Here is an 8,589-nt window from a genome sequence, read left to right on the forward strand (position 1 = left end):
TAAAATATCCATCTTAAAGACATCAACTATTCTAAAAATTGTGTACAGGATATTCCTTTAGTGGTGGAATTAAAATGTACGAATATTTGCTTTTTCAAAAAAAATGTATTTTCTGTTAAAGGTTTAAAGATTTTTGCTATATATTATGGAAGAAATGTAATCGTAAATATTAATTTTGTACCTATATTGTGCAATACTTGAAAAAAACGGTATAAAAGTATTTTGAGTCAGTGTCTTACATGTTAAGAGGGACTGAAATAGTTTATATTAAGTTTGTATTAAAATTCTTTAAAATTAAAAAGCACTTCTTGTGGTCTTTATTTTGAAGCTGTTGCCTGGCCAGTGCTTGGGATGATTTTCTTCATTCATTCATTCATTCATTCATTTGCAGCTTTCTTCAGCCCACACCTGTCTCCCTGTGATAGGGATGGTTATGCTACGGCTAGTCAACCCTATTTTACAGCAAGTTTTAAAGTGTGTCTGCTGACATGTAAGAGAGTCACATGATAAAATGAAATTCACTGGTAACCTGAGAGGATTTATTTGAAATGTATAGGGGGAGGCCATTGGATCGGTTTTCTGTTTCTGCATGGGAGATGAATAACTCAGAAACCTTGCTTGGACAAAACAGCTGACCTAACTAAGAAGATTAGGTGTGTTTACTAATTCTCACACTTAAAGTTCAGTCATATTTAGCTGGAGAATATATGATCAAAATCTGAAGATTGGACAGGTTGCTCAATGTTAGTATTCCGTGTGCATTTTCCCAGAAAGTTTACCTTTTTTTTTTTTTTTTTTTTTTTTTTCAATACACTTGGATAGCCAACCTGCTGCTTTGGAAGTAGAGGGGAGGTTCAAAGATTACTCACCTATAATACATCAAATTGTAGTGGCTTGGTAAGGGGGTTCTTAAAAAGTGAGGAGTCAGAAGAGAGAGACGCTATTTTTGAAGTAAAATAAGTCATTTCACTGTTTATTTATTTTTTTTTTCAACATTTATTTATTTTTGGGACAGAGAGAGACAGAGCATGAACGGGGGAGGGGCAGAGAGAGAGGGAGACACAGAATCGGAAACAGGCTCCAGGCTCTGAGCCATTAGCCCAGAGCCTGACGCGGGGCTCAAACTCACGGACCGCGAGATCGTGACCTGGCTGAAGTTGGACGCCCAACCGACTGCGCCACCCAGGCGCCCCGTCATTTCACTGTTTAAATGTCCATTGATAGTGTGTTGACATTGTATCGGTGAGAAATTTGCCTTGAATTGGAGGAAAACTTTGTACATATAGTAGGAACCAACACTGTCTGGGTTCCTGGTGAAATAAATTTGGTCTTAAATGAGTTTTTTTGGACACCAATGTACAAAAAGCCTTTTGTCTGTTACCCATGCAGTTTAGAGCAATAAAAAGTTTTAAAAAACACAAGCACTAGGCATAACCGAGCCGAGCTGTCTGCTCCATGGTGAGCCCTTTGTCCTTGAGTGGACAGAATGAGGCTATGAAGAGGTACTGGGATAGTGAGTGGAACCGGGAGATCCGGTCTGCCAGCACCATCAATTATGTGCTTTTGTGATCCCCAACTTTGAATAGCTATAAGAACACTCACTAATGGTTTTAAGTTCTAGTATCTGCTAGAGACTTTTGGGTGAGGTTTTAGGCTTACCAGAAAAAATGCTTTACAAATCTTTTTTTTTTTTTTTTTTTTTTTTACAAATAAAGACTCCAGTTTTAACATACTTCTTCTGACCATCAGAAGGCAGCGGGACAGTAGATATACATAGAATTTGTAACAATCTGGGACACTAATACGTACAATCAGATTCTAAGTAATTGAGCTTAATGTAAATATGAATATCTCCCACATCTAATGGATGTGTGTATTGCCAAAAGATCCTAGAGAAAATTCATATTGGTCCATATGTCGGTCTTGATTGGCTTCAGAAAAATCAGTTCAATTTGAGCTTGGTGTCCTTGAAGGCTTTTTTTTTTTTTTTTTTTTTTTTTAAAGAATGAACAGAGGCACTGTTTTCATGCCCTTTTTGCTCATTAGGAATGGAAGTATGTTTTAAATTTTTATTTTAATTCCAGTTAACATACAGTACAATACTACTTTCAGGTATACGATATGGTGATTCAACACTTCCATACATCACCTAGTGCTCATCACAACCAACGCACTCCTTAGTCCCCATCACCTGTTTTCACCCATCCTCCCACCCACCTCCCCTCTGGTAACCATCAGTTTGCTCTCTGTAGTTAAGAGTCTGGTTCTTAGTTTGTCTCTTTTTTCCCCCTTATTTGTTTTGCTTATTAAATTCTACATATGAGTAGAATCTTTGTCTTTCTCTGACTTCTTTCCCCTAGCATTATACTCTGTCTCCATCCATGTCGTTGCAAGTGGCAAGATTCCATTTTTAGGGCTGAATAATATTTGTGTATATATATATGTGGACATATACCACATCTTTATCCATTTATCAACCAATGAACACTTGAGCTGTTTCCATAATTTGACTGTTATAAACATCAGGGTGCATGTATCTGTCCCTTTGACTTAGTGTTTTTGTATTCTTTGGATAAATACCTAGTAATGCAATTGCTGGGTCATAGGGTAGTTCTATTTTTAACTTTTTGAGGCACCTCCATACTGTTTTCCAGAGTGGCTGCACCAGTTTGCATTCCCACCAAGAGTGTGTGAAGGGTTCCTCTTTCTCCACATCCTTGCCAACACTTGTTTCTTGTGGTTTTGATTTTAGCCATGGAATGGATATTTTTCTTTTTAAGATTTTATTGTTAGGTAATTTCTACACCCAACATGGGGCTCAAATTCAACCCCGAGATCAGGAGTCACGTGCTCCACTAACGGAGCCAGACAGGCATCCTCAGGAATAGAAATTTTTCAAAAGGTACTTTTGTCAGGGGCACTGGGTGGCTCAATTGGTTGAGTGTCTGACTTTGGCTCAGGTCATGATCTCACAGTTGGTGAGTTTAAGCCCCACTCTCTGCTGTCAGCATGGAGCCCACTTCGGATTCTCTGTCCACCTCTCTCTGCACGTCCGCTGCTTGCATTCTCTCTCTCAAAAGTAAATTTTTTTTTTTTAAAGTACTTTTGTCTAGCATACCTTATAAAGCCTTAGAAAAGCTGACTTAACATCTTGGTCCCAAATCTTTTTCTCCCCATTCTGCTGTCACACTCTTGACCCTTTGTGGGAAATGTTTTAGTTGACGATTTGATGAGTTAATTTTTTTTTTTTTTTTAAGATTTTATTTTTAATCTCTATACCCAGAGTGTGGGACTTGAACTTACAAACCCTGAGATCAAGAGTCTCAGGATCTACCACTAAGCCAGCCAGGCACTTCTGATGAGTTAATTATCTTCATAGGTCTTTCTCATTGTTTTTACTTCTATAACTATGGATACTGTCGGTATAGCAGCCTCTGAATGGCCCGTTCTTGGTGTCCAAAATACTGTCTTACAGATTGCATAGCTCATTGATGATTGAATAAGATGATACCAAAAAGTAGCTCTTTGGGTTTAGAATATTCCTTATTGCCTGTCTTTTCTAAAATCAGGTGTATTGTTAAATCTCCTTTGAATAGCTTTAAGCCTGTATTAGATGGCAAATTAGACCTTCAGTCAAAATGCCTCCTTAAAAAAAACAAAACAACAACAACAAAAACGCCTCCTTAAAGATAATGACAATCTTTATTTACCGTGGTTAACTTCTTAGCTTTGGAAGGTGAAACTAAAGGTGTCCTAAGTGTAAAATGTTCCAATGTGTGTTTGTGTTAATTTCATTCTCATATAGCTGTCTTATGTACAGGCATTTTAATTGAGAGATTCGCACAAATGTTTAGGAGGTAGGTTATTTTAAAACAAGTCACTGTAGGGGTGCCTGGGTGGCTCAGTCAGTTGAGTGCCCGACTCTTGCTCTCTGCTCAGATCAGATCTCACTGTTTATGAGATCGAGTCCCACTTTGGGCTCACCCTGACAGCACGGACCCTGCTTGGGATTGGGATTCTCTCTCTCTCTCTCTGTACTCCTCCCCCCATCTCAAAGAAATAAACTTAAAAAAATAGGGGTGTCTCAGTCGATGAAGCATCCAACTCTTGGCTTTGGCTCAGGTCATGATCTCTCAGTTTGTGAGTTCGAGCCCTGCGTCCTTAGGCTCTGTGCTGGCAGCACAGAACCTGCTTGGGATTCTCTCTCTCCCTCTCTCTCTGCATGTGTGCGCTCTCTCTCTAAATAAACTTAAAAAAAAAAAAAGTCACTGTAACATACAGAAAAAAGTATCTCTAGTTGGACATAGTCAAGCTAATGAGGTAAAATGCTGGTTGGAGATCTCCCATACCCTTTCCCTACACAGAAAATAGCATGGGTATGGTAGAGTACAAATGCATCTTTGGTTGACTACAATGCATGCTGTTATCAGAAGGATAATAACGCTAGGGCAAGATCAGGTAAGAGGAAAACAGCCTTATTAGAAGACAAGTATGTAAAATCGCCGTTGCTGAATAAAACTGTTGATAGTGTTCACTATGCCAATCAGTTGATGCTTAATTGATTTGGCCCGGGAGGCCACTTAAGATCCAAGGTCTTCAGTTTTTTCGTGTGTTATATTAGGAAGACACTTTCTTCATGTTTAACGAACCTTGGATCAGTATCTGTGCATATACCTGGAACATCAGTACAACACTTCCGTTAAAGCCATGTAAAAAAACCTTTTAAATCATTTGAGTAACAAATGCTCATAGAGCACTGACTACATGCCATGCACAGTTCTGACGCAGTTCACAGAAGCGGGGCTGAGACCGTTCATCTCGCCCACGATTGTGGGGCCGATAAGTGGCAGGCTTGGAATTCAAACTCAGTGAAGTTCCAGAATTTAGGCTCTTCAACTTGATGCTTTGTTCCCTGGGATTAGTTGTTCTTAAGATCTGACGTTAGGGGAATAAGACTATTTTTGATGTGTTAGCCACGTGGCTGGTAGAATCCCTACAAGGGCGTTAATGAGAAGAGTCTAATGGAAGGTTCTTGACCATGCTCAGAAGTCTTGATGATGTATTGGGGGAGATACACATGATATTTCCGGTGGCCATAAACTATGATTACAGGCTATCTGGAAATGTTTTTAGAAGTCATTAAGTCAGTGCTTTCGTTGATCTTCTTAATTCAATAATGTAAGTTGCTTCTCTCGTTTTAGAGCCACTGGATGATATCTCAGACTAAGACAATAGACTTAGTGGCCCCATTACTTCTAAGTAGAATTATAATTGTTGACCTCCTGCAGCTCTTTTCTCACACATTCCTCACCTTGCTCTTGTCTTCAACAATGTGTTTCTAGGACCTGTGATTTTCTTCTAAATTACTTGGACATCCGTGACTTCTGTATGTATAGATATTGTGGTAAATGGTCTTTTTGCCCTTAATTTTAAAACACTAAGGAAACCAAATGACCTCTTATTCCAAACTGGTTCTGAAAGCCTCCCTTGAAAAAGAAATCAAAATACACTTAGGTTTATAAAATTACATTTTAGGGATGGGGGCCACTCCCTGGCTCCTAACACAACGCACTAGGTTCGTGGGGAACCTAGTGCTAAACCATTGTCAGATGACCGGCTTCTGAGTTAGGGTTTCGGACACAGCAGAGCAGCTCCCTCAATGCGATCTATTGAAAGTCAGCCCTCGACACAAGCATTTGTAAAAAGTTGCACTTTAAAAGCATAAGCTGTTATGGATGAACTTGCATTCCCATTAGTGTTGTTATGAGTTTGGAACATGTTTAAACTGCACAATAAACAGAAAAACCCATTAAAAATTTTTTTAATGTTTATTTTTGAGAGAGAGAGGCAGAGCATGAGTGGGGGAGGGGTAGAGAGAGGGAGACCCAGAATCCAAAGCAGGCTCCAGGCTCTGAGTTGCCAGCACAGAGCCCGACGTGGGGCTCGAACTCACGAACAGTGAGATCATGACCTGAGCTGAATTTGGACACTCAACCGACTGAGCCACCCAGGAGCCCCAGAAAAACCTGTTTTTAAAATGGCTGAAAAGAATTTCAGTAGTTTCTATATGGACTAAATTTCGTTAGGCTGAGTGCCAATTTTTAGGATTTAGGGTTAGAATTGGATGGACTAAGGATTGCTGAACCCCTGGCTGGGCTTTTGGAGGTTTAGCTTGGGCTAAAAGTCGTGTTATTAGTGGAATGTGAAGTAGTAAACCTCTACTAAATATTTCTCAATATTTGAGGTTCAAGATTTATATTTTAGAAGACTTGCTTTATACATAGTCCGTAAGTGGAGCTTTGAGATCATCTCACAATCGGGCAAACCCTAGAAGAAAACATTTAATCAGGCGGCAGCTCATGCCTGGGGGCTATGGAGTCTAATTCCTTCCTTAAGCATGTTAAGTTATTTGACTCAGATGACTCAGTTTCTTCATCTGCAGAATGGGTGCGATGATATCAATATACTTCCTCAGGCAGTTCCTGAGGTGCTAATCCCCTCGCTATGAAACGTTGTCAGTGAGGTAATGGAACATGTGTTCTTAGGGGTTTACAGTATTTAGAAGGCACGAAGTCCTGACTTTCACCCTCAGTTTGTTGACCTCTGAAATCAGAAATGTAAATGCAAACCATAACCATCATTTGTTATATCAACATTTTGTTGTCCCATCTGTAATTTGCATCCACCGAGAATTCAATAAAAATCCTACAGTAATATCCTAAAAGCGATTCGATTCATGTTTTGGTGATAAATACCCCCGAGCGTGTGTCTCTAGTTTTGAGGCGCGGGTAGGGAAACCCATGTTTCAGCATTGTTTTTCATTCAATCAGCAAGTTGATTTAAACCCAGAATACAAGTGGACGTTTCTTTTGGGAGCAGCCAAACGGTCCGTGCTGTTGTGAAAAGTCCTGAAATGGTGGTTCCTATTTAAACAACACTGGCTTGAGAATAGGAGTAGTTAAATGTAGTTCTGGCGGCAGATACGTCCTACGGATAACGGTGCTAGCTTTATTTTAGTGCAGGTAGAAACGAAGAGGAGGTTTGCTTTCCAGAAGGGAAAAACATGGAGGACTTGGAAGGAAAAACACATTCCTCCTGGCATTACGAGTACTTTACTTCACTGATAAAATATGACCAGTGTGCAGAACAGAGAACAGGTGTAAAATATTTTTAGACAAACCTTGGCAAATAGTGTAGGTCGCATCCCTTCTGTCTATACACTCGAGTCTTTCGAGAATAAGTGTGGAAAGACCACATTTACAGAAGAAGCTAGGCATTGCTTTTGTGGTTTTTAGGTCCTGGATGTTCAAGTCAAACATAAACTTCCTTGCCAGCCATCAGGTTGCAGCTATTTTAAAACCCTGGGTCCTCCGCATGCCCTCCTAGAGCTGTTGAGTCTCCTTTTCCTTCCTGAGCACTGTTGGGAGAGCTGGGAGAATCCGGGGCCATCGCCTCTTTGGGCGCACGGAGAAAGAAATGTGGCAAGCACGGACGTCGCCTCAGTCTAGCTTAGTTTGTAGCAAATGGGTATACATGGAGGACTTCTGGACACTGATGGAAGGGAACACTGGATACTCCTGTCAGTATAGGTCACGAAATGGAATCACATGGTCCATTGTAGCCCCGATGCCCTGCGATGCAGCCTCATGCCTATGTTTCTACCTGCAGGCACCCCTTTCAGACTGCTTATCCTCGCCACCCCTCCACCGCCCACCAATTCACTGCTAGCAAGGATGAAAGTTGGATTTCGATCTGTTTTGTAATGAGTGTGCCTGTTCTTCTTTTTTTTTTTTTTTTTCATGTTTATTTATTTTTGAGAGAGAGAGGAGGGGGGAGGGGCAGAGGGAGAGGGAGACATAGAATCCAAAGCAGGCTCCAGGCTCTGAGCTGTCAGCACAGAGCCTGATGCGGGGCTTGAACTCACAAACCTCGAAATCATGATTTGCGCCAAGGTTGGACGCTTAACCGGCTAAGCCATCCAGGCGCCCCATCTTTTTTCACTCAGATTATCCAGATCTGCCTACTGACCCCAGAGCTCTTTTCCCAAAAAGAACACTCTTTGTTTTGTAAACTACCTGTCAAGGTAAAGTTCGGTAGAGTCCTGGGGACCGACTTTCTGCTAACTCCTTTCTATTTCTAGGAAACATGATGGGATTTCCAAACCACTTCAATCCAGTGCTTAAGACAGCTGTGGTCCCTGGGCGGCCTTTCTAGAAACTAAGGTGTCACCTGAGGCCCTTTAACTAAGGACTTTAAGAACCACCCAGTTTTCAGAAGCTCACCTAGGGAATGTCATCTTCCTGAAACCTACAACAGATTGGAAGATACAAAGGAAACTTTATTTATCTATCTATCTGTCTATCTATCTATTTATTTATTTAGTACTTTAGGAAGAGATGTTTTTTGGGAAGGAGACTTATTATCTGAGCCACAACTGTTCAAAGAACTTTTCAGATTCTGCGTAAAAGGAATAGAGAGATGGAGGTAAGACCTTACCTCCCCAGGAGCCTCTGCCAGAGGGGAAGGGTCTGGCAGCCGGTAGGAAGGTGGCTAGGGTGTATCTCCTCTGTCTGCCCTTCCTGCAGGATC

The sequence above is a fragment of the Panthera leo genome, chromosome E1 (genome assembly GCF_018350215.1).
Source record: "Panthera leo isolate Ple1 chromosome E1, P.leo_Ple1_pat1.1, whole genome shotgun sequence".
In the NCBI taxonomy this organism is placed as follows: Eukaryota; Metazoa; Chordata; class Mammalia; order Carnivora; family Felidae; genus Panthera; species Panthera leo.